This window comes from Symphalangus syndactylus, chromosome 10 (genome assembly GCF_028878055.3).
Source record: "Symphalangus syndactylus isolate Jambi chromosome 10, NHGRI_mSymSyn1-v2.1_pri, whole genome shotgun sequence".
NCBI classification, from domain to species: Eukaryota; Metazoa; Chordata; class Mammalia; order Primates; family Hylobatidae; genus Symphalangus; species Symphalangus syndactylus.
In genome coordinates, this window is record NC_072432.2 from 114,115,216 (window position 1) to 114,142,698 (window position 27,483).

The 27,483-nt window shown below is 43.7% G+C and overlaps 1 long non-coding RNA gene across 1 annotated transcript in view; it reads right to left on the minus strand.

Annotated features, from left to right (window-relative positions):
• Window positions 1–27,227, minus strand: part of LOC134731660 (uncharacterized) — a 200,146-nt gene extending 172,919 nt beyond the window's left edge. The window contains exon 1 of the long non-coding RNA XR_010114124.1: window positions 27,048–27,227. This is a non-coding gene — a long non-coding RNA (uncharacterized lncRNA). The remainder of the gene's footprint in view (window positions 1–27,047) is intronic.
• Window positions 27,228–27,483: the final 256 nt, after the last annotated feature.

Here is a 27,483-nt window from a genome sequence, read left to right on the forward strand (position 1 = left end):
CATGTGAAATTCCCAGAATTACTTGTGAAGGGCTAGAAGGAAACAGAAAGGAAGAGAAGGAGAGAGGGGAAGAAGCATAAACAATCGCTGGGCGCAGTGGCTCATGCCTGTAATCCCAGCACTTTGGGAGGCCGAGGCGGGCGGATGACGAGGTCACGAGATCGAGACCATCCTGGCTAACATGGTGAAACCCCATCTCTACTAAAAATACAAAAAATTAGCCGGGCATGGTGGCAGGCGCCTGTAGTCCCAGCTACTCTGGAGGCTGAGGCAGGAGAATTGTGTGAACCTGGGAGGCGGAGCTTGCAGTGGGCCGAGATCGCACCACAGCACTCCAGCCTGGGGGACAGAGCGAGACTCTGTCTCAAAAAAGAAGCATAAATAATCTCACTGACCTTCACCACACTATTCTGTTTTGACTCAAGAACCCAGAAGTCCTCATCCCTAGGCTATTTTATTTTTGAGATAGAGTCTCCTGCTGTTGCCCAGGCTGGAGTACAGTGGCATGATCACAGCTCACTGTAGCCTTGACCTCAGGACTCAAGCCATCCTCCAACCTCAGCCCCCCGCCCCACACCCAACCAAGTAGCTGGGACCACAGGTATGTGTCACCATGCCTGTTAATTTTTAAATTTTTTGTAGAAACAGAGCCTCACTATATTGTCCAAGCTAGTCTCAAATTCCTAGACTCAAGGAATCCTTCTGCCTTGGCTTCCCAAAGTGCCAGGATTATAGAACTCAGCCACTGTGCCCAGCGTCCTTGAGATTTAGAACTAAGAAAAGATTACATTCCAGGCCCAAATCTAAATGGTCTTGTCTTCAGAGAACAGATGCTGTCTGTCCTCCATCCCTCATTCCATGACCTGCTTCTCAGCTAGTTCTTAGGAACAGTTTGATATACATTGCCATTTAAGCTTCCTGAATTCCCTTTGACCAAAGAGTAGAGGACAGGGTGGGAGATTTTCTAAGGACAATGCACCTCACATAGGGACCAGGCGCCTGCAGTACGCCCCAATCCTCCCTCCTGGAAGAAGGCTGTGAACTTGGCATACATTTTCATAAGGCCGCCTCCAGCAAGAGCACCCACAGTAAATTTTGGAGGGCTGGGGCTGAGGTGACACTATACACGTGTGTGTGCATGTGCAAATTAGCACACGTGACTTGGGCTAAATATTGTGAGGAGATATGCAACCAGACAGACTGAACACTACAAGACTCTAAGGGAGAGGTGGCCCCATCTCCTGTGCCCTCACCCACGTTGGAAGCTGGATCCCAGCAAGCTGAAAGCCCAGTCGTGGATCCACAAAGTGAAAAAAGAAGCATTCTTAATATGATTGTTTCTCCATATTATTATTTTATTTATTTATTTATTTAGAGATAGAGTTTTGCTCTTGTTGCCCAGGCTGGAGTGCAGTGGTGTGATCTCAGCTCACTGCAGCCTCTGCCTCCCAGGTTCAAGCGACTCTCCTGCCTCAGCCTCCCTAGTAGCTAGAATTATAGGCGCCGGCTCCCATGCCTGGCTAATTTTTTTTTTTTTTTTTTGTATTTTTAGTAGAGACGGGGTTTCACCATGTTGGCCAGGCTAGTCTCAAACTCCTGATCTCAGGTGATCCACTAGCCTCAGCTTCCCAAACTGCTGGATTATAGACATGAGCCACAGCACCCAGCCTATTTCTCCATATTATTATTATTACTCTTCACACCCATGCGCTCATCTGCCATGAAATGTCCGAGCAAGCGCTACATGTGCGGGCTTCTCTGTTGCTGTCATCCTTGTTCTCACAAAAAAAGAGACTTTTAAAAAATCCCTCCACTTTGCTGTCTGCCAACCCAAAACGCACAAGGAGCCAGGGCTGTACCTTTCTCCACCTCCTGTGTCTGCCCAGCCCTGTATATTTTACATGCCTGCACAATGCATTTTATGAGACATATAAAAGCCAGACAGGAATAATCTCCTTCCCTTGTACTGGCTGTCTCTTTTTGGGGGAGAGATAACAGAGACCTATTTCATTTTCCTTCTTGCTACTGGATGCTCTGCCATAAATTGAGAAAAGAAGCTCTTTTTGAAAAATGCTTTCTTTGACCCCATTGTCACTGGGAAACTGCAGTGAGAAAAATACCATTCTCTGTAGGATCTCAGTTTAGGGCAGAGAAAATGCGGGAAGAAGTGGTTCTTTTTGGCTCTTCTGTTCTCTCCTCCCGCTCCCTCCACATTTGTTCAGGGAGGAGAGGTGGAGAGGAGTGAAGGTCTCTCACTGCTAAGAGGACACGAAGAATGCAAGCAACCAAGTCCTGGCTTTTCTGAACTCTCCCCACCTCCAGGCAGGCAGGGGTGCAGACCTCCATAGGAATGCATTCACTCCATCCAAGCTGCATGGCAGACATGCTCGGAACATTATCAAATATACACCACCAATATTTCATTATCAGGTCTTATGCAGCCCAGTCCACGCCTGGGTGAGCCTAGAAATTAAACTGTACTTTCACCTCTAAAGAATGTTGTCCCTGCCAGTGTGCTGAAGGGGAGAGACTGCCAGGCCACTGGGTTATCGAGTGCTGAGAGTGGAGATGCAGAAGCCTCTGTGGGGCCTGGTGGGGAGATCTGGTCATCGTCCACCTTCCTGGTATGGCACAGGCTCATGTGCAGAGTCCACGGCCACCCTCACCATTCCATCAGAGCAAAGGTAGACCTGCATCTCCTCACCCCACTGCTGCTTGGAATTTCTTCTTATAAGATACATTTCTTTGTATTCCTCTCTGACCTTTTCAGCCATCCTCTGTTAAAATCCGAACACTCCATTCTTTCCTCCATCTACCTAGTTGATTATCCATGTTGTCTCTAATAACACAGCGTAGATGACTTTATCAAGGGCTTCCCTTTCTAAAGGACATCATCCAAAACTGTTCGAGGACCCCATATATTTGAAGGGGATCAGTGAATACTAACAACAACAAAATCCGCAGACGAACCAAAAACGAGATAGAAAACACACTGGGTTAACAGCACAGTTTTACTGGGACTGACTGTATCCACTGAGTGGCGCTTTTGTGCGTGACAGACCCCTGCAGTGTGGGGAGAAGAATGCAAAGGTTGGGACTGTGGGGTGAAGGGGCTGCTGCCCACCATGGGCAGCCAGAGCCAGAGAGGGCTGAGAAGGAGCAGGGGCAAAAGAACCTGAGATTTCTAAAATCTAAGTTTGATCCTATCACTCCTCTGCTTAGTCTTCCAACGGCTTTCAACCACTTAGAATCTGAACCCAAGCCCGTGGTGGCTTGGTTCCTGGTAACTGTCTGACCTCATCTTCCACAGTCCTTCCGCCCGTTCACTGCACTCCAGCCTCCCTGGCCTTTCTGATATGACTCGAAGCCTCCAAGCAAGAGGCTATCTCAGGGACTATAGTCAAGACAGGCATCTGTCTTAGGACAAACATGTCTATTTTTAATGCCATCTTCCATGATGACTTCTGGGCACATCAGGAAGTTCCAAGGGCTGTCATGAGAACAATGGGGTCTGGTTGATGAAATTTAGTTATCTAAGAGTCTGGAAAGAGTTTTCAGGATCGATGCTCATCAACAGGTGTTTCTATAGCCCTCATTTATTCCACTGCCACCTCTAACTTAGGATCCCCAGAAGACCCCAAGATATGTATATGTGACAAAGGGTCTGCTCAAAACTTTTCTTGAATATTGAGACTTAAACATGGGAAATTTTAAGAGAAATATATATCTACAGATATAGATATAATGTGTTCTAGAACAGATCATGAGAGATCTTGAGTTTTGTTTTCCCTAGCGAATCAGGGAGAGATAAATGGAAGACTGATAAGTGAAAATGACCCATTAAACATGGGTAGGATTTAGGTAAAGGAATATCTAGAATGCTATTATAAGATCAGGTATGGCTGGGTGTGCAGGCTCCCGTCTATAATCCCAGCACTGTGGGAGGCTGAGGCGGGTGGAACACCTAAGGTCAGGAATTCAAGACCAGCCTGGCCAACATAGTGAAACCCCATCTGTCTCCACTAAAAATACAAAAATTAGTCAGGCATGGTGGCACGTGCATGTCATCCCAGCTACTCGGGAGGCTGAGGCAAGAGAATTGCTTGAACCTGGGAGGCAGAGGCTGCAGCGAGCTGAGATTGTGCCACTGCACTCCAGCCTGGGTAACAGAGTGAGACTCTGTCTCAAAAAAGAAAAAAAAAAAGATCAGGCAAATGTTGCTTGATTTTTCCCCATTTCACAGATGGGAAAGAGGATATCAAGTAGCCAGGCAGACCTGACACTGTGTTCTGACCTAAAATTCTGTGGATTTGTCCATCTTGTTTTATGCAGAGGACCACGTCCTCTTTCACTTCCTTCCTGGGGAAGAACCTCTCACATTGAGGCCACACACATTTTCTGCTCCAGGGCTAATCTCACAGCTGAGAGTAGGATAAGCTTCCCCCTTCCCCAGCTCTGGGTAATACCAGTAACAGAATTTGCAGTGATATGCCAGCTTTCTGGGATTGAGAAGAAGAGGCAATAGAATGGTTGACCCGAGGGCCAGGACAAGGTCTTGTGGTCAGCTCTTCTCCACCCATACATCAGAAAGCAAGATCTCCCCTCCTTTCCAGATGGGTCATGATTGCCTGACTGATGAATGAGAGCACTGAGATCAGGCATTCAGTGTCATTCAAACCACCTCTCACTCTTGCACACAAAACCCTTGGTGGCTCATGCCTGTAATCCTAGCACTTTGGGAGGCTGAAGCAGGCAGATTGCCTGAGCTCAAGAGTTTGAGACCAGTATGGGCAACACGATGAAACCCCGTCTCCACTAAAATACAAAAAATTAACCAGGCATGGTGGCATGCGCCTGTAGTCCCAGCTACTCAGGAAGCTGAGGCAGGAGAATCACCTGAACTCGGGAGGCAGAGGTTGCAGTGAGCTGAGATTACACCACTGCACTCCAGCCTGGGCAAGAGAGCAAGACTCCATTCCCCCACCCCCTACCCCCTCATCTGCACACACACACACACACACACACACACAAAAGCCTTGGGACCACAAGTGGAAAATGGAGGGAAATGTTTTTAATCCTTTACTTTGAGAATGCTGATGGAAGGCTTCAGCAGGCTGATATCACAGTAAGCTAAAAGGGGTGTCTCAAAGAGTTTCCATATGTATGATATTCATTCCTACAATGAAGATAGCTACATCAGGTTATTTTAAGAAAGAAAAGAATGTAGTTAATCATAAAGTGTCCATTTGATCAGGTTTCCTAGTAAGATTTTGGTCATGGACGCTGTATTACTTTGTACGCTAATAGACAAATACAAAGTTAGACAATAGCTATTGGTAAGATAGATAGATAGATGACTTCTAGCCATATTTATGCAGTCAGCATCCCAACTCTGTTAATAGAGCCAGCCTGTGCTTTCTGGACAATTATACATGCCGACACAAACCGCTGCAAAAGATGCCGAAAAGATGTTGCATCCCACCTGAATGCAGGTAAGTTCTGTAGTCCAAGGAAGCCCCAGTTGTCTGTGTCCACAGAGGATAGTCACTGTTGCATCCTTGGGTGCAGAACTCTTGGCCCAAGATCTGAGTGTGCTGAGCTTCTTAGAAGCCATGGCTGCTGGAGGCCAGGATCTCATTAACAGTTCCTACCAACAGTCTTAAAAGGCAGGACTCCGTGGACTCCAGCCCAGGGGGATGCTGTGATTCTGCGTGTTTATTGACAGAAGCCAGGTATCTCTGCTGACACCTACTCTGGATGCCTCAGATCTTTTAGCCAGTGTCCACCAGCCCATGGGGAAACAGCTCTGTTTCTAGGCTCTGCAAACCTGCATGGGGTGATGAAAACTCAAAGATTTCTCAAAGCTGGCTGGGTGTATGGCTCCCTCCTGCTCATCTCCTATGAAGAGCATAACAGGGAAGGAAAGGAGGAGAAAAGGAGGCCGAGCAAATTTCTAAGCCAGTTGAAAAATTTGGCCAGTGGCTAGTGAAGAGAAGAGAATGCTTTAGAATAATGAGGATTTATTCATGGACACCTGTCAGGGACTGTCATTCCTCTAGCTGAAGTATAGTCTAAATTTTACTATGAAATAAATCAGTCCCTCCTGGACTTAATAACTCTTCTTTATAGGTTTCTTCCCTCTCATAAATAAACCGCATTCCATATGTATATGTTGCAAAAGGCCCACTTGATTTGCAGCTCTGCACATAAGGACAAGTAGGTTCCAGCCCCATATTATAAAGGGGCTTTTCTGTGGTCATCTCTTTCAGATAGCATGTTACCTTCCTTGGGGCAGAGTGAGCCTCAAAGAAGAAGGTTTCGTTTTAGAATGTCCTCTGCCAGGCATGGTGGCTCACACCTGTAATCCCAACATTATGGGAGGCCAAGGCAGGTGGGTCGCCTGAGGTCAGGAGTTCAAGACCAGTCTGGCCAACATGGTGAAACCCTCTCTCTACCAAAAAATAGAAAAATTAGCCAGGCATGGTGGCACATGTCTGTAATCTCAGCTACTTGGGAGGCTGAGGCAGGGAGAATTGTTGGAACCCAACAGGCAGAGGTTGCAATCAGCTGAGATCTCACCACTGCACTCCAGCCTGGGTGACAGAGCAAGACTCTGTCTCAAAAATACAATACGATACAATAAAATGTCCTCAATGGGGACATAAGTCTGTCTGCCAAAGATAGAGAAGATGAGATAGAGAAATAGAAAAGTGGCATCTCCTTCCCAAGAGCCAGGAGTGACTTTCATGATGGGTCCAAGTGCAGCCAAGCTGGAGGCTAAGATGCAAGGGGTTTACGCCTCTCCTTGCTGGGGGAATACTCGGCCTGGGCTCCATGCATCTGGCCAATTTTGCAGCAGATTTATGAAACTGCAGATTCCAAGGAAATGGGCCAGCTAACCACAGCCAGAGCCTAGGGCTAATCTGGAGTGCTGCTGCCAATATGGGGAGTCAAACTAGGAGAGTCGCTTGCCTGTTATACTCTCAGGCTCTCCACATGAGGCAGGAGTATAGGTTCTGGAGGCAGGAAACCTATGGCTAATTCACACTGACTTCTTAGAACTAAATCATAAGGAAAACCCCAACTTTCCACACCTAAGTAACAAAAGGACCAGAGGCTATTCCCTTTGCAAACCGCCCCCACCTTTTCTGCATGGCAGATGGAAAATTGAAAGTACCTCTAATTGGTTGCCTTCTGCAACCAATCAGACTGATTGGGGCCAAGTCTTCGTTTGCATAGAAGTGTAACTTTGTAACTTCACTTTAGCCTCTTATTGGTTGCTCTCCCCAACCAACCAAACTGACTGCAGTCTACTACTTCATTTGCATGAAGCGTACACCAAGTGGCCACTGGGAAACCTTTAGAGGGTATTCAAACCGGAAAACTCTGTAACCAGGCTCTTGACCCCCTATGCTCAGGCCTGCTCCCACCCTGTGGAGTGTACTTTCATTTTCAATAAATCTCTGCTTTTGTTGCTTCATTCTTTGTTTTGTTTGTGCATTCTGTCCAGTTCTTTGTTCAAGATGCCAAGAATCTGGACACCCTCCACTGGTAACACACAGAGCAGTGACCCTCAACCTTCTGACTTGCAACACCCCATCTTGGTTGGATTTGGGGACATCAGCTCCCATTCTCCTCTATGTAACAAGATAGAAAATCCATATGCATTACAATATTCTCAGGGCTTTGTACTTTCTCAGAAAGGCCTCCATAAATATTCAAATTCTAATTTTAAAAACATAGTTGGAAAGGACGTTAGCAACCATCTTGTCCAATATCCTACCCAAGGAAGTAAACACCTCCACATCAACCCTCGCAGATGGGCACTCCAGCCTTCCTATTTCTCCTAGAACGAGAATTATAAAGAGATTCAGCTGTTATTTCAACTGTGATTCTTAAACTTGAAAATGAATTACAACTAACTTTGTTTAAACAATATTTTGAAATTTTATTGTTATTAAGATCTGTGAGCACTTCATGAGAATTTAAACTTTCTGGAGAAAACATATCAATAAAGCATTTAATGATATGAGTTATGTGCCTTGAAATATGCCAAGTATAATTATAAAAAAAATTACAAATGGACAATGTAAGACAAATCCTGTAACCTCTTAAGATAAGAACACTGAAAGTCAAAATCTGTGTTCATAAAACAAAACAAAACAAAACCCCGGAAAATGACAAGTGTTGGCAAGGATGTGGCAAAATTGGAAAACTTGCACATTGAATATAAAATGGTTCAGCCTCTGAGGAAAAGTTTGGCAGTTCCTCAAGAAGCTCAACATAGAATTACCATATGGTTCAACAATTCCACACCTCGAATATACCCCGAAGAATTGAAAACAGGGACTAGACAAATCCATCTACATACACCTTTATAGCACCACCACTTGAAAAAGGAAAAAGGTGGAAACAGCCCAAATGTCCCTCAACGGATGAAGAAACAAACTGTGGTATATACATAGCATGAAATATTTTCAGCCATAAAGAGAATGAAGTACTAATACATGCAAAAATGTGGATGGACTTCAAGAGTATTATGCTAAGTGGATGAAGCCAGACACAAAACTGTGTGTATTGCATAAATCCATTTGTATAAAATATCTAGAATTGTCAAATCCATAGAACCAGAAAGCAGATTGGCGACTGCCACAGGTTGGGGTGAGGGGAAAATAGAGAGTGATTGCTTCAAGGGGCATAGCTTCCTTTGGGGGCAATAAAAATGTTTTTGAGCTAAATAGACGTGACGGTCAGACACTGCGGATGTACAAAACACCACTTAATTGTTCTTTTTAAAATACTTGATGTTATGTTCTATGAACTTTGCCTCAGTGAAACTTTTTTAAAAAATGCTCTATGTTTGGCTGGGTGTAGTGGCTCACATCTGTAATCCCAGCACTTTCAGAGGCCAATGCTGGTGGATCACCTGAGGTCAGGTGTTCGAGACCAGCCTAACCAACATGGTGAAACCCCATCTCTACTAAAAATACAAAATTAGCTGGGTATGGTGGCACATGCCTGTAATCCCAGCTACTTGGGAGGCCGAGGCAAGAGAATCACTGGAACCTGGGAGGCGGAGGTTGCAGTGAGCCGAGATTACACCACAGCACTACAGTCTGGGCAACAAGAGTGAAACTCCATCTCAAAAAAAAAAAAAATATTATCTATGTTCAAGTCTCACCTTTAAGACTGATCTCCCATGTGTTTTGAGCAAGTTTTTGTACTTTTCTGGGCCTCACTTTTTCCATTTAAATGGAACCCAAGTAGAACTGCTCTACCGGTGACCAGTCTCAGCCATGACCACAATAACCACGAGACTGACATCCCAGAAAACAATTAGAAAATAAATAAATAAATAAATAACCTTAGTATTTTTGAGTTAAAACAATCACTTGAAACTACATCTAACTTTTTCTATCTCCTATTCTACAATAAACATTTTTAAAGAGGAATATTCTTGTCTTAGTCCATTTGTGTTGCTATAAAAGAACACCTGAGGCTGAGTAATGTATAAAGAAGAGAGGTTTATTTGGCTCATGGTTCTGTAGGCTGTACAAGAAGAGTGCACCAGCATCTGCTTCTGGTGAGGGCCTCTGGTTGTTTCTGCTCATGGAGAAGGGGAAGTGGACTTGGTATGTGCAGTGCAGAGATCACATGGTGAGACAGGAAGCAAGAGGGAGTGATAGCACAGGTGTCAGGCTCTTTTTGACAACCAGATTTCATAGGAACCCGTAGAGCAAGAATTCACTCATTACTGTGGAAACAGCACCAAGTCATGCATGAGGGATATTCCCCCATGACCCAAACACCTCCCATTGAGCCCACTGCCAAAATAGGGGATCAAATTTCAATGTGAGGTTTTAGGGGGACAAATATCCAAACTATAGCAATCCCCTTCCCCCACATAAAAAATCATTAGCAGATGCTAAACAAGGGAAACATACATAAATGGTTCACCAATCATTTTTGTAAATAAAGCTTTACTGGAACACAGCCACACTGATTGGTTGATGTATTCTCTGCCACTGCTTTAAGGCTATAATGGCAGAGTTGAGTAGTTGCAGCTATGGCACACAAGGCCTAAAATATTTGAATATCTAGCCATGTATATAAATCATTCATCAACCCTTGATATAAAATAACCTAGTAAGAAATTGTCAGTAAAATGAGAATTCATGGATAAGATGATAAAACAGCAAAATGACATAAAAATTGAGACTGAAATTCTAAAAGGGGAAAAAAAACTAGGAACCAAAACAACATTTGTCACCAATAAATAAAGTTGAAAAGCAAGGAACACAACAGACATCTCTGGAAACCAAATTACTCCCATAGAAAAGTAGCCTAGATAATCACTGTCAATGTAGATGACCAAAAAATTAAATTAAATTAAATTTTAAAAAGAGAGACAGAGAGATTACATAGGCAAACACCACTTAAGAAAAAAACTCTCACCTCTTAATGTGTTTTAATCTCCCTTTTTAAATAGAAAGTGATCTTTTAAGAAAAGCTCTCCCCTGTGGTGACAATACAATTATTTGAAGTTCAGAGATTCTTACAGTTTGATATGAGTTTTCTCCCTTCTGTTAAATTATAATAAAATTATGTTAAATTTAAAATAGGGGCCTGTTATGTAACTGTTTCCCTAAAAGCGCAGCCTAGCCTACCCCTTCTATCTTTATATTTGTATAGAAACATTCAAAATGATGTTTACCTAGTTAAAATCATGATTGCTATTGGGTGGTGTGATTTGAGGGTGACTTTTAGTCGTGTCTGTGTTTTCCTATATTGTTTAAAACTTAAATCATTCACTTTTTTTAAAAGAAGATAATTTTTCTTAAAAACAAAGACTAAGATGTTATTTTTTGGATGGCGCCATATGGATGGTGGCTACCATCTTCCTCTGTATATTTTAAATTTCTCCTAAACAATGCTTTGAATATTTTTATTGATTTGTTTTTTGAAATTGCCCACAGTATCTAGCATAAGCAAGACACATAATCCATGTTCATTAAAAATTTCATTGATTTTTTTTTTTTTTCTAAAATGTCCCAGGGATTGTTCACCGTTCTCAATGACAGTAAGAGTTTAAAATATTCTTGACACAAAGTTACTTGTATTTTATACCTTATTAATTACAGTAGAAATACAATTGAATCTCTTTTTAATATTAATAGCAATAAAAGAAAAAAACAGTTTAAATAGTTTTAAAATGCCCCAAAGCTTTGCATGTCATGACAAGCCACAAAAGCCAAGTCATCACCACCTATTTTTCACCTCTGTTCTCATTGAAGGAGAGCAGCTATTCTAAAACTTGTCCCCCAGATTCTCAAAACCTCTGATCCACTGTAGCTCTGGCAGTCCCAGTTTCTCCCACCCCATTCTCTGGATTTTTTCAAGCTAGTATTCTTCTAAATCTTTCCTGAGCAGCACTTCGCCTTTTCAAAAGAACAGGTTATGAACTTTCTAGAACTTGTCATTCTTCTACCAATTACCTAGATCCACACAACAGAGGAAAGAGGAGAAAATAAGGGCCAGGGATCTCCAAGTGTTCTTCCAGCTTGACAGTTTAGTGATGGCTATGCTCTCCCATGAAGGAGAGGGCAATTGATTAAAATCATTAAGAGACAGGAGGTACAGCATTCAGTGTTCAAATGGGCATGCTCTTTATTTAGCACAGGAGGTGAATTTACCCAGTGGGCTGGATTAATTGGGGAAGGTGGCCTGGAAAAGCTGGGGCTTATGCTGAATCCAAAAGAAGGTAAAATTTACTTATAATGAGGAGAGAAAGGAAGAAGAGACTTCCCTGTGAGAGAAATACCATCAGCAAAGTGCAGAGGTGGACATGGTTTGCCAGACTCTAGATCCAGGAGTAGAAACCACATCCCTGCCAGGGAGAACAGAAAAGGTGTGTTGAACCGGGTAAATCAAGAGAAGTTCATCAACTAGTATACATGGTCTTGGGTGGTAGCATGACCTTAGTAAATATGCAGAAACATATACTAATTATAGGGTCCTGCCTCCATTTGGCAGTGGAAGAATCATCATTTCCTTGTCTCCTCCAGTCTGAGGGCTCTACCCATCTTCTGACTGCTGTATCAGTTCCTGGCCTCCTGTCATTTACCCCACGAGGATACAAAGATGTTGGAGTGGAGACCAAGGGGTGGGGGGTGGATCACCTGAGGTCAAGAGTTCGAGACCACCCTAGCCAACATGGTAAAATCCTGTGTCTCTACTAAAAATACAAAATTTAGCCAGGCGTGGTGGTAGGCGCCTGTAGTCCCAGCTATTCGGGAGGCTGAGGCAGGAGAATCACTTGAACCTGGGAGGCAGAAGTTGCAGTGAGCCAAGATCGAGCCACTGCACTCCAGCCTGGGTGACAGAGTGAGCCCGTCAAAAAAAAAAAAAAAAAAAAAAAAAAAAGGAAGAAGAAAAGAAAAGGAAGGGAGAAAGACAGAAAGAGAAAAACAGAGAGAAAGAGACAGAAAGGAGAGAGAGAGAGACAGAGAGAAAGAGAAAAAGAGAGAGAGAAAAAAGAGGAAAAGAGAGAGAGAAAGAGAAAAAGAGAGAGAGAAAGAAAGGAGATAGATGCTGGAGTGGAGAGGGCAACATGGGTTTGTCTCTCTATGAAATGAAATACTGTGGAGCAGAAAGGAAAAGCCATGTAGGAAAAGGAGAAGAAAGGAGAAGGAGGAAATCAGCTCTCCCCTTTCCCCCAACCTTTTCCCGGCAGCTTGGAGCTTCTAATGGTCGACAGAAGGCTCCAGCATCACCAAACAGTGCGGCGTACAGACACAGCCACCTATCCTGAAGCCGCCGGCTCTCTAGGGCTCCAGGCTTGCCTCTCCAAATGCCTGATTTGGAGCTTCCCTTGAATGTCTCATAGGATTTTGCGTCAAGCTCAGCGTGGCCAAAACAGAGTCCATCTTCCCACTCACCACCTGCTTCTGCTCTTGGGTATGTTTTCTTATCATCCTCCTCTGGTCTTTCCAGCTGGTCCCCTCCTTCTCCTTCAAATCCCACACATCCAGGCAGCTGTCTGGTTATGGCAGCACCACCTCCAGAGCATCTCTTCATGCTATTCCCCCTTTTTTTTAATTCTTTTTTTTATTTTTTTTATTATTATACTTAGGTTTTAGGGTACATGTGCACAATGTGCAGGTTTGTTACATATGTATCCATGTGCCATGTTGGTTTGCTGCACCCATTAACTCGTCATTTAGCATTAGGTATATCTCCTAATGCTGTCCCTCCCCCCTCCCCCCACCCCACAACAGCCCCTGGAGTGTGATGTTCCCCTTCCTGTGTCCATGAGTTCTCATTGTTCAATTCCCACCTGTGAGTGAGAACATGCGGTGTTTGGTTTTTTGTCCTTGCGATAGTTTACTGAGAATTATGTTTTCCAGTTTCATCCATGTCCCTACAAAGGACATGAACTCATCATTTTTTATGGCTGTGTAGTATTCCATGGTGTATATGTGCCACATACGCTTAATCCAGTCTATCACTGTTGGACATTTGGGTTGGTTCCAACTCTTTGCTATTGTGAATAGTGCCCCAATAAACATACGTCTGCATGTGTCTTTATAGCGGCATGATTTATAGTCCTTTGGGCATATACCCAGTAATGGGATGGCTGGGTCAAATGGTATTTCTAGTTCTAGATCCCTGAGGAATCGCCACACTGACTTCCACAATGGTTGAACTAGTTTACAGTCCCACCAACAGTGTAAAAGTATTCCTATTTCTCCACATCCTCTCCAGCACCTGTTGTTTCCTGACTTTTTAATGATGGCCATTCTAACTGGTGTGAGATGGTATCTCACTGTGGTTTTGATTTGCATTTCTCTGATGGCCAATGACTTTCTTCATAGAATTGGAAAAAAACTACTTTAAAGTTCATATGGAACCAAAAAAGAGCCCGCATCACCAAGTCAATCTTAAGCCAAAAGAACAAAGCTGGAGGCATCACACTACCTGACTTCAAACTATACTACAAGGCTACAGTAACTAAAACAGCATGGTACTGGTACCACAACAGAGACATAGATCAATGGAACAGAACAGAGCCCTCAGAAATGATGCCTCTTATCTACAACTATCTGATCTTTGACAAACCTGACAAAAACAAGAAATGGGGAAAGGATTCCCTATTTAATAAATGGTGCTGGGAAAACTGGCTAGCCATATGTAGAAAGCTGAAACTGGATCCCTTCCTTACACCTTATACAAAAATTAATTCAAGATGGATTAAAGACTTACATGTTAGACCTAAAACCATTAAAATCCTACAAGAAAACCTAGGCAATACCATTCAGGACATAGGCGTGCTCAAGGACTTCATGTCTAAAACACCAAAAGCAATGGCAACAAAAGCCAAAATTGACAAATGGGATCTAATTAAACTAAAGAGCTTCTGCGCAGAAAAAAAGAAACCACTATCAGAGTGAACAGGCAACCTACAAAATGGGAGAAAATTTTTGCAACCTACTCATCTGACAAAGGGCTAATATCCAGAATCTACAAAGAACTTAAACAAATTTACAAGAAAAAATCAAACAACCCCATCAAAAAGTGGGCGAAGGACATGAACAGACACTTCTCAAAAGAAGACATTTATGCAGCCAAAAAACACATGAAAAAATGCTCATCATCACTGGCCATCAGAGAAATGCTATTCCCCCTTTTTTATTCCCATTGTCACTGTCCATGCCTGCCCCTTGTGGCCTCCCTGGCAGAAGTCTTCTAACTGTTCTCCCTGCCTTCATCCTCTTCCCTGCCTCCTTCACCACTCCCTTGATGCTGTGGCTGAGGTTGCCTTTCTAGTGCCACAGGTCTGATGATATCCTGTCTCAGGTTTCAAAACACAAATGAAGGGGCCAGACATGGTGGCTCATGTCTATAATCCCAGCATTCTGGGAGGCTGAGGTGGGCGGATCACTTGAGGTCAGGAGTTCAAGACCAGCCTGGCAAACATGGTGAAGCCCCATGTCTACTAAAAATAGAGAAATTAGCCAGGTATGGTGGTTCGTGCCTGTAATCCAGCTACTCAGGAGGCTGAGGAAGGAGAATCACTTGAACCCAGGAGTTGGAGGTTGCAGTTAGCCAAGATTGTAACATTGCACTCCAACCTGGGTGACAGAGGGATACTCCATCTCAAAAAAACAAAAAATACAGATGGATCCCCAATGCCTGTAGCAAAGTGTTTAGACCCCTTAGTCTGCACCATTAAGCCCTCTGAATTCTCACTCTATCCACATGTTTGGCCCCACCTCTCACTCCTTCTCCTCATTTTCCCTGTTTAATAACTAACACATCACTTCATCTACTTCCTTAGCCTTTACTGATGGTGTTCCTTTAGCCAGCATGCACATTCTATTACTCTTCTGTATCACTTCCTGAGATACTTGTTTTTCCTTCCAGGCTCAGTTCAAACGTTTTGTCCTTCTCCTTGAAACCCTGCTGGAGTGTGCCTAGAACACAGTAAACCACAATGCATTTCGATGAAGGGATGAATGATTCAAGCAATCAATGAATAAAGCGATTAATAAAAGATGGATTTCTTGCCTGGTCTTTGAGGTATTCACTTACATTCCAAGCCATTTCTTCTTGCCCGGGCTGAGCTTCCCCAGAGCCTGACTGTTCTGATCGATCTCCAACATCTTCTAAAGTATGAATGATGCACCAAGTTAAATACAGGATTTGGCTAGTTTTTGTTGCAGGCACTTTGGCTCAGGGCATGTAAGATCAACTACAGGTTGGGCTACAGCATGGTGCTCTGAGCCCTCAGTTTGAAATTCCAGGGATGGGGAAACACTAGCAAGTTCAAAGCCAGATCAAACCTGAATGTAATATTTAGAAGGCTGCTCCAAGACTATACTCCTGGACCAAAATGCTTAATACACAAGTCAGCATCCTTGGCTCTCCAGAGTGGGAAGGTGCTGGGAGACAGGCTCCAGAAAAAAACTAAGCTCTGTGGATTCCAGGGCTTTATGTTCACCCCACCTAACCCGACCTGCAGGCATGGGGACTTCAGGGGCTCTGACCTTCGTCCTCCTGCCCCAAATTCCCACACTGACAGCTCCATTTCTTCATAGGAACACATGCTGTCAAGTGGCACGTACCCCAAAGTGACAATTATGTCATGACTGCCTGACTCTGAAGGAGCTCTTCACCCTGGTTGGGGGAGAACCCACCACCTCTAGGAAAAGGAATAGAATAAACATGTTTGAGTTGAGGCATGGAAAATATAAACAGAATACAGAGGACTCCTCTGTAGACACCCTGTGAGCGACCTAGGCCGATGCAAAGCAGGCCCGAGGAAGGGAAAGAGGAGAGAGGAAAAAAGAAGAGAAGGGAAGGAGATTGACACAGACACCGACATTGTCTCATGTTTATAAAAAGGTTTCACGACTTGGAAAGTAATTTCAAATGTATTATGTCTTTTGATCCTAACACCACCATGGTGGGTTAGAGCAAGCAGCTGTAATTTTTTTTTTTTTTCATTTCATAGGTGGGGAAACTGAGGCTTGGTGGGGCCTGACTCACTTACAGTCAAAGAGCTAGTCAGAGGCTAATCCTGGATTTCAAACCTGTCTTCTGACCTCCAGCTGGGCGATCTTAGTACCACACCACCATGCCTCTGAACGTGGCTTTTCAGAAGCAAGTCTCTCTGTAAGTCTGGCAAACATCCTACAAACCTAGCATACAACTGGCTTTTTACAATGGGTACAAAGTATGGAGATGTAAGGGAGCACCCCCCAGGGACCTGAGGACCTGGGGACCGACTTTCTGGTTCTCTCTCTGGCCTCTCTATTGCTAAGATCTCAAACATGCTCAAGGTATGATTAATTCCACTAATCCCTGTGGACTTCGGTTATCCAGATAAAAAATAACAATAATAATTGTCCTCTGGTGTCTAGATGCCAGCAAGCACCGCAGGCCAAAATCAACCCTGAGTGATTATGAAAGTGGCTGTGGTAAGCTCCTGCCTGCGCCTCCTGCAGCCACGTGGAACTATTCAAAATGATAATCTGGCATGCGGTAGTAACTCAGACTAGATGGGTCCATCACTCACAGAGTGGTGGGTGCAGCCTCCAGGGTTCTTATGTCTTTTGCCAGGGCCAGCATTTCTTCTCCAAGCTCTCACCTCCGCACAATTTATTTCTGCAGAGCGCCCTTCATACACATCAGCACTGCTTACTTTACCCCGAGAGTCAATCACCAGGTGCCAAGAGAAAGGGAAGGTTCCTTTGGGGAGATTTAAAGGGAGGCTTAGATTCAAGGTGAGGGGGGTGAGAGCAGAAGAAAAGAGAGATGGCCCTGGTGCAAGAGAAGACCCTGACTGGACCCTGAGATGAGACCCGGGAGGCCATGGGCTGTGGAAGGAGGATGAAGTTGGGCCTGGGGAAGAGAGAGCAGAGAACTGAACTATTCCAGCCCCTCCCCACTGCACCAAGCAGCTGTTTGCCCTTGGCACTGAGTTTCTAGAGGCTTTAATTCAAGTTCTGTCACCCAGGAGTGGGAACTACTTAATACCACTCCTAGGAATTCTGAATAGAAGGAATCCTGGAAAGATTCTTAATAATTACAATAAAAAATGGCAGGCCAGTTGTGGTGGCTCATGGCTCTAATCCCAGCTGGAGGCTGAGGAGGGTGGATTACCTGAGGTCAGGAGTTCGAGACCAGCCTGACCAACATGGTGAAATCCCATCTCTAGTAAAAATAGAAAAATTAGCCAGACAGGGTGGTGGGTGCCTGTAATCCCAGCTACTAGGGAGGCTGAGGCAGGAGAGTAAGAATTGCTTGAACCTGGGAGGCGGAAGTTGCAGTGAGCTGAGATTGTGCCACTGTATTCCAGCCTGGGTGACAGAGTGAGACACCGTCTCAAAAAAAAAAAAAAAAAAAAAAGACAAATGTTGGGATTGGAGAGAATCAACTGAATTCAGAACTGAGAGAGAGGCTCAGGAATTGGACAGATGAAGATGTGTGAAAACAATGTCGTTATTACCAGTAAAGGCGAGGCTAGAGACTGTATCATAAACAGGTTGTCTAAGTGGCTTAATTTCACTATACCCTTGTTATTGCTTGTCCACCCATCCTCAGACCCCTCTGAAATTCAAGCCTGCCTCTAGAAAACACACTAAGAGGAGAGAAAGGAGCTGAAGCAGCTGCAGGTAGGCTGGCTCGAGAAAGGTGAGAGGACGGAGCAGGTCCACACAAGCTCTACTCCTTCTCTCAAACATGCCCAACTGAGAAGTCATGAAGGCCCAAGAGCTCCCTTTGTGGAAGCTTCCCCACCTGGAAGAGGACAAATGGAGAGTAAGTGTCCTGTGCCCCAACACCTGACATCTGTGTAGTCCTTTACAGACTACAAAACACCACCGTGCATTTGCAAAAGGAGTCTTTGAAGTAACCCTCTAAGTGAATCAAATTATGATTTTCATGCCCACTCTATCAATAAGAAAAATGAGACTCAAAATACGGGGTCGGAGGACCCTCATCCCCCAGTCAGTGCACGGCAGAGCTGGAAATCAAACCAGATTTCCAGCAAATATTTGAAATCAGGTTTAAAAAAATATACCCAACAGGTCAGGTGAGACACTCTTGCAGCCATAGCCATTAATGACTCCAGGAGAGGTGAATAGGCAGATGGACTGAGGAGTGCAGCAGTGGAAGCTCAGGGACACTTCTTCAGTCTAACAAGCACTTACTGAGCACCTACTGCATACTACAGGCTGTGTTGCACGCTGGGGATAGAACCGTGAACAGACATGACCCCTGCCTTGTAAAGCAAAATGGGAAGTGTCTAGCAATCAAGAGGCTCTTTAGAGAGGGAATCAGCCACAGAGGTGATGTATGTGCACCCCCTGGGACGTGCAGGGATATTTCTGGACTCACATCCCAAGAGGTGATTCAAGATGCAGAATCAGCCCCAACTCAGATTGGCCTTAGGTGCTCATTAAACGGCGGTAGCCTGGCCAGGCACGGTGGCTCACACCTGTAATCCCAGCACTTTGGGAGGCCGAGGAGGGCGGATAACATGAGGTCGGGAGCTCAAGACCAGGCTGCCCAACATAGTGAAACCCTGTCTCTACTAAAAATACAAAAAATTAGCTGGTCGTAGTGGCGGGTGCCTGTAATCCCAGCAACTTAGGGGGCTGAGGCAGGAGAATCGCTTGAAGCTTGAACCCGGGAGGTGGAGGTTGCAGTCACTGCACTCCAGCCTGGGCGACAAGAGTGAAAGTCAGTCTCAAAAAAAAAAAAAAAAAAAAAAAAAAAATGGTAGCTACCATGGCCTGACTATAAAAAGGTAAAGCTCTCTGCTCTGTTATTATATAATTTCTTTGGGTTTGCATTTTTATTTTCTGCCTTTGACTTGTTTTCTTTTTCTCTGGGTCCTCTAACAAAATTCTTTCTCAAAAACCCCAAGCTCTTCTGAGATGAACCAAAATAAGGAGAACTTGCATATGCCCAGGCAGGGACTGAGAAGTGAACCATGGCGATGACCAGAGCCAAACCCTATGGATGCCAGGAAGGACCAGAAAGGGTCAAGAAAACAAAGTGATAAAAACGCACAGCGGGGAGATCTAGATAGCTCCATGTTTTGAATCTCCTTAGTTTGGTTTGAAAACCCATCTAAACCCAAAACACTGGAAAACATATTCTTCTTTACTAGGTAGCCCAAGTCTTCCATTTTCAGGTTTGCTGAGAAGGAAACAGTATCCAAAGGCTGGGAACTGTCCTCTTATGTTCACACTATAAAGTCGTCTCCACCAGCATCTACCATTCCCATGCCATTTTAGGGATCTGCTCTCCAATGACAGAGCCCCAACCCTCAGTCATGTTTTTCTAGGATATATACAGTTTCCCCATAGAGCAGGAAAGAGCCTGCCTAAGTGGATGATGTTCTTCTAGTAGAGCTTCATAGCCCTTTTATTACATATGGCTTTCTGCATCTGTCCTATGGATAAAAGGCCAGCCAGAGAGGGCAGGGCAACATTCAACCCACACTCAATACCGAGGATTATTTGTAACAAGCATTTAACGTCTTTTTAAAGCTTAATAATCAGTGACCTTTTCAAGATTTCTCAATTTGCTGAATCTACCTCAGTCTTGATAATGATCATCTGTGGCTTCTCTTATCCTGGAATCTCACATCTGGTTGGGCTTGTTCCCTCACAAGAGGTTTAATTTATGTGCAATAAATGCATCCAATCTAAGAGCATAGATAAATGAATGTTTTAAAGCATCAGTTTATTATTTAAATATCATGTTGAGTGAATCAAGCAATGATTTTGCTGGATAGAGTATCTCTCTAGATGCTTATTATAATCAGCCTCCTGGTCTTTGCTATCAATTAATCAAAACCTATCAATCGGCCACATGCAGTGGCTCACACTTATAATCTCAGCACTTTGAGAGGCCGAGGCAGGCAGATCACTTGTGATCAGGAGTTCAAGACCAGCCTGGCCAACGTGGAGAACTCCCATCTCTACTAAAAATACAAAAATTAGCCAGGCTTAGTGGAAGGCACCTGTAATTCCAGCTACTTAGGAGGCTGAGGCACGAGAACCGCTTGAACCCAGGAGGCAGAGGTTGCAGTGAGCTGAGATTGCACCACTGCACTCCAGCCTGGGCAACAGAGCAAGACTCTGTCTCAAAAAATAAAAAATAAAAATTTATTAATTTTTAAAACCTATCATTTTATTTTTAATTTCTTCAATAGCTTTATTGAGGTATAACTGACATAAGATTTATATGTGGTACACCATTGAAACATGTCACCATAATCAAGATAACGAACATTAATATTACCCACTCCAGATTTTTCTTATGACACTTTTCTTCCTTCTTGCTCCTACTCACTACCCCCATCCCACTAACCCCAAGGAATACATGCTTTCTATTGCTATAGATTACATTGCATATTCTATAATTTTATATAGATGAGAGCACACATTATGTAGTTTTTGGGTCTGATTTTTTTTCACTCAGCGTAATTATTTTCAGGTTCATTCATGTTTATGTGTGTATCTGTCATTCCTTTTAGTTGCCGAGTAATAGTCCACTATGTGGATATACCACAGTTGGATTATCCCTTCCCCTGTTGATGGACATTTAGATAGTTGCCAGCTTGAGGCTATTAGAGCTACTAAGAACATGTGTGCATGAGTCTTTATATGAATACGTCATTTCCTTTCTTATGGGTGAATATCCAAGAACAAAATGGCTAGATCATATGCCCTATGTATGTTTAATTGTGTTAAACTTCTCAACTGTTTTCCAGAGATTTTGCCATTTTATATCCCCAAGAGCAAATTATGAGAGTTCCAGTTGACCCATATTCTCTCCAATACTTGGTAAAATTAGTCTTTCAAATTTTAGCTATTGTAACGGATGTGTATTAGGATTTCATTTTGGTTTTAACTTGTAGTTAGTATGCAACGTTTGTAGGTAAGTAATGGATTTTCATCATGCTTTTAATTTGCATTTTTCTAATGATTAATATTGTTCAGGAGCTTTTCAGTTGCTTTATTTTCCTGCTATCTGTTTATTTCTTTGGTTAAGTGTCTCTTAAAATCTCTTGCCTATTTTTAAAAATTCATTTGTTTTCTTATTAAGTTTGGGGAGTACTTTATATATTCTGAATATAAGTCCTTTATTAGATATATACTTTGTAAATATTTTCAACAAGTCTATGGCTTGCCTTTTTATTCATTTAACTGAGTCTTGTAAATGACCTATGAAGTAACTTTTGACAAAGTTTATCAGTTTGTTATTTTATGGATCAGGCTTTTGATGTCATACCTAAGAAATTATTGATTAACGCTAAGTCACAAAGACTTTCCCTAGGTTTTCTGTAGAAGTTTAACAGTTTTAGGGCTTACATTTAGGTTTATGATCCATTTTGACTTAAATTTTTAATACAGTGAGAGGTATGGATCAATGTTTCTTTTCTTTTTCCTTCTTTTTTTTTTTTTTTTTTTTGAGACAGAGTCTTGCTCTTGTCACCCAGGCTGGAGTGCAGTGATGTGATCTTGGCTCACTGTGATCTCGGCTCACTGCAACCTCTGCCTCCCGGGTTCAAGCGATTCTCCTGCCTCAGCCTCTCGAGTAGCTGGGATTATAGGCATGCCTCACCATCCCTAATTTTTTTTTTTTTTTTGTATTTTTAGTAGAGGTGGGGTTTGACCATGTTGCTCAGGCTGGTCTCAAACTCCTGACCTCGTGATCCACCCGCCTCGGCCTCCCAAAGTGCTGGGATTACAGGTGTGAGTCACTGTGCCCAACTCCAGTGTTTATTTTCTTGCATATCGATATCCAAATGTTCTAACACTATTTGTTGACAAGGCTGAATAATGTGTGACTATGTTATCTCATTTGGACTTTACAACAAAATGTTTTAATTCCTATGCTACGTAAGAGGCTGAAGTATAACAAGGTTAAGTTACTCACCCAAGCTAACACAGAAAGCTCTGGCTTTTGTTTTGACTATAACTTCCTCTCGATATTTCAAGACTGAGCTTTTTTTGTGTACCAAAATCTTGTTGAGAGCAGCAGGCCATCTGGAGAGAATGAGGTAGAGGAGGAAAAAGTACCATGTCTCCAGAGCTGGAGGGCCCAAGATAAAAGGCAATGCATTTAGCTTCCTTTATATGGCCTCTTTGCTCCCTGGAGTGAGCAATCCTTTGCTCATCTTCACCCCCTGCCCTTTCTTTTCTGCACTGAGGGTACTACATCTGCTCATGCACACTTACTAACAAAGATTCCTGAGTGAGCTGACATCCTCCCAGACCTATTTACGAAGCTATGCTTCCTGGTCCAGGACTGGGTGCACTTGGAGAAGAGAAGTCACCCTCTTTATTTACCCCCAAATGTCCTATGGGCTAATAATGGCTCTTTCTGTTCCCCTGGCCCATTCCTTGACTGGCAATATTTTTAAAGCAAGAGGTACTTTCCTCTTTAGGGTACTGTCACAGGAGATTCTCCCTCAGGCCTGGCTCATGGTCCCTGATCCTTATTGAATACCCCGAACTGTATCCTAGCTAGTGAGAAGTCTGGTTGTTCTCTTTCCTACCTCCGTGTGTCTGCAAGAGTGGCTGTCACTTCACTTCTAGCCTTTCTGCCTCTAGGACACGGGCTGATTTTATCATTCGCTGGCTTCTCTTTAACTTCCTTCCTTTCTCCCCAGGGGTGAGGGGGTGCATCTGTTTTCATGATCTCCCATCTTGAATGGTAATCAGTGTTCCACCAGACATGGCTTCTCATATCCTTGACTTTATCTTAATAAATAACCCATCATATTTAGCAGAAATCATTGCGTCTTTGTTTAGGGATTAGGACTAGAGATATATTTAAACTGCATTGAGCACTGGTAATCCTGAAAGGGCTGAAGCAATTCTGATAGCACGATGGGGCCACACATTTAGTGCATTCACTCAGTTGCAGATGTTATTAAAGCAGCTGTGTGTTCTCAGCACAGAAGAGCTAAGCAGAGATTGGTATGCACGTGCACATATATATACAGGTTTGCTCTGGCATGCATGGGTGCATGCAAACACACGTGCCTGCACACTCCAATGCATGAACTCATGTAATAATGCTTGTAAGCCTAAGCAAATCATATGAGCCTGCACATGCACAGTCGTGTGTAGGACATATCTCTTCATGCACATGTAAACTTCTACCCATTTTCATAATGTTGCAAATAATATGAAGACATGTCTATGTACGTATACACAAGTAACCACATCCCCGAAATTATGGTGGTAAAAATATGCAAAAAAACAGCTACTCTGTAGCCCTCTGGTACAGTGTACAACATTCGGGATGTGAGCCTCTGGGTTCCAGATATAGAGTCTGCAAGAAGCTCCAGGTGTCTTACAACTGCTTCTTCCTGCTTTTGTGCACAGCAGTCTCTACCTCCTGGGTGTCTTAGCAGAGCCTTCCTTGGCTACCTTACGATGCCAGGTATTACCTGAAAACCCTACTAAATCCTGATCAATTCAGCTTCCCTTTGCCCCAGGAGCTGGGACACCACTAATAGCATTAAAGCATCTCAACTACCTGCCCACACTCTGCCACACAGCCACTGCCCCACCTACTAGGTGGCCTTGATGTTTCATTGATTTATTCATTCATTCTGTCAACAGGTATTTCTTGAGTTCCTGCTGTGTCTAGACCTCTGCAATGAGTTGAATAGGATACAAACGCATTTCAGACTTGTTTCTGTCTCTCAGGATCTCATGGGAATATAAGGCCTTCATACACAAATCAGTTATATAATAGTCAAAGACAGTTATATAATGGTACAATAATGCTAAGTGCTCAAATGAGCGTGCATTGGGGTCGCCGAGACCATGTTTGGGTATTCACTGGAGGCACTCCTGAGACTCAGTATATAATTGTCCTCACACCTAATATTCATTACAATGACGTGGTAAGGATGCTTAGCTAAAGCATAAGGGGAAAAGGGCCAGGCAGAATCTGGTGGAAACCACGTGCAAGATTCTTCACACTGTCTCCAACACTCAGCAACAAAAATGCAGCAACATGTGTGTGATATTTCTGCCCAGGGCAGCCCAGTAAGGACTCAGTGCCAGGGATTTTATTGAGAGTGACTGCATAGGCACAATTTGCCTAGCATGTACCAAAACTCCAGCTTCCCAGAATGGAAGCAGGTGTTCAGCATAAACACCACCTAGGCACTGTGAGCCACGCTTATCAATTAGGGAATGTATTATATAAGTATAGGAAACTGGTTACATTCCCAGATGTCAATGAAGGGCAACCTTGCCATCAGGCCTTTGTAAAGAGACTGGTGTCAGGTTTGTTCCATTAACTCTTCTCTGCACAGAGTGGCAAGGAGAGGCGAGCAGTTCTAGAAAGAGAAATATGAGCCCGAACTGGGAAGAGGGCTATTGAACTGAGTCTTGAAGGATGACTGGCATTTGAGAAGGCACAGGGGGCTAGCAGTGCATTTGAGAAGGCACAGGGTGCTAGCAGTGGAGAGAAAGAAGCTTAGCTCAAAGGGAGATTAAGCAGGGTAGCAAGGAGGGACAAAGAGAGGCAGAACAGGATTCTCTACTTATTCATCAAACATAAATGCAGTATTTGCTATAAGTTGGAAACTCTGCTAGGCAGTGAGAACTTAGATCCAGTCCTTAGAGAATTATAAACCAAGAAGGGAAATAGACAAATAGCCCAGCATTTCAGGAGCAGGGTCAAAGAAGAAGAACCCAGCCACATCTCAAGAAGCTCTGGAACATTCAAATCGTGCTGAGACCTGAGGTATGAGGATTTGCTGGGTGAAGATGGACAACAGGGAGAATGGTTCTCCAAGACTGCACATGCAGAGGCCTAGAGGAGAGAGAACATGGTGAGTCCAACCTTCTATTCCAAATTGCTGCTCCTGGGCAGGCTAGGGCAGTATGTGTGTGTCTTTTGCACGTTTGTTCTGTTTTGCTGCTAAATGAGATTCAGATCAGCAGGGCAGGTCCACATTTAATTATGTAGCTGCTTATATTGTTGAATGTCCATCAAATATGCAACTACAGCAGGTCCTTGAATAACACTGTTTCATTCAATCTCATTTCGTTGTAATATTGATGAAAAAGAATCCATCTGGCCGGGCGCTGTGGCTCACGCTTGTAATCCCAGCACTTTGGGAGGCCGAGGCGGGCGGATCACGAGGTCAGGAGATCGAGACCACGGTGAAACCCCGTCTCTACTAAAAATACAAAAAATTAGCCGGGCGTGGTGGCGGGCGCCTGTAGTCTCAGCTACTTGGAGAGGCTGAGGCAGGAGAATGGCGTGAACCCGGGAGGCGGAGATTGCAGTGAGCCGAGATCGCGCCACTGCACTCCAGCCTGGGCGACAGAGCGAGACTCCGTCTCAAAAAAAAAAAAAAAAAAAAAAAAAAAAAAAAAAAAAAAAAAGAATCCATCTGCAGCCAGGGCCACTGTCTGTGTAGAGTTGGCATGTTCCCCCCCATGTCTGTATGAGTTTTCTCCTGGTGCTCTTGTTTTCATCCCACATCCAAAAGTTGAGCATGTTAGACAAACTAACCTGCTCGATTTTCTGAGACTGGGCGAGTGTGGGTGTGCATGTGATCGTGCCTTGTAGGGGGATGACGTCATGTCCAGGGCTGGCTCTCGCCTGGCACCCGAGCTGCTGGGATAGGCTCTGGTTGCTCATGACCCTGAACTGGAATAAGCAGTTTGGAAAATGAATTACTGGAAAATAAAAGCTTGTAAAGTATATGATAATGATATAAACGCAAGACAATCAATTATGCAGTATGAAAATGCTCGGTGAGCCCACAAGATTTGTGATGGTTTCAAACTGTGTGGTGGGAGGAGGTGCCCCTGAAAATTCTCACTTTACAAACATTTATTCCTTGATGTAACCCACCACCACTATGACCATTGTCATTCACCAATTCACCAAAAATCTGATGAGTAATTATCCTTTTATTAATCTTTCTAAAGTGTATGTTTGGCCCACATTTATTTCATTGTTTAATATTAGAGGTGTTCAGGTCTTCATTTAGAAGTTTAGTGATGTTTTCATGACAAGAAATACACTGTAGGACCTTAACTCTTGTTTATACCAATGAGCCTATGGGAAAATTGGTTTTGTTGTCTCTTGCTCCACCTAAAGTTGCAGTTTCCAGGACCTTTGGATGATGGTAAGTGAGGGCTTACTGTATTTTATAGCAAAGACACCAGAGTTCATAACTGTTAAGAGATGTTCTCATTCCCGTGGTTATCCTTGATTCTCTAACTCACATCTAATGTGTTGGCAAGTGCTGCTGTCTGTACCTCCAAACCTATCCCCCATCAGACCCCCTCTCACCATCTTCACTGCTATCCTAGGAGCCCTAGAGACCAGCATACCTCCTTCCTAAGCAGCAGCAAGAGTAAATTAAACCAGGTAATATCTCTGTCCTGTAAAGCCTTACAAATACTGACCCCATTGCATTTGCTAAAAGGTCAATACTGCTTACCAATGCCTAATGCCCCAGTAATCTGTCCCCTGCTTACCTTTCCACCCTTGGCATATCTCTCTTCCTTCCACTCAGTGGACTAGGTGTCCTGGTCTTCTTTCTGTCCCTGGAACACACCAAGCTCATTCTTACCCCAGGGCCTCTACAGTGGCTGTTCCCTTTGCCTGCAACTCTTTTTTCCCAGGTCACCAGCTCACTGGCTCTTTCTGATGCTGCAGGTCTCCGCTGAAAAGCAGCTCTGCAGAAAACTCTCTCAGCTTCTGTATCTCAAGCTCTCCCTTCATCCCCCCCACCCCCACCCTCCTCTATGACTCACTGTTATTTTCCTTATGTAACTATTTATCCCCATCTGGATTCTTCCCCCATTTGGATTTTATTGTCTGTCTCCCATCAATGGCAAAGTAAATTTCCTGATGCCAGAGGTCTTACCTAGCTTGCCTGGCATCTTGTTCAACAAGTATATGATCAAATGA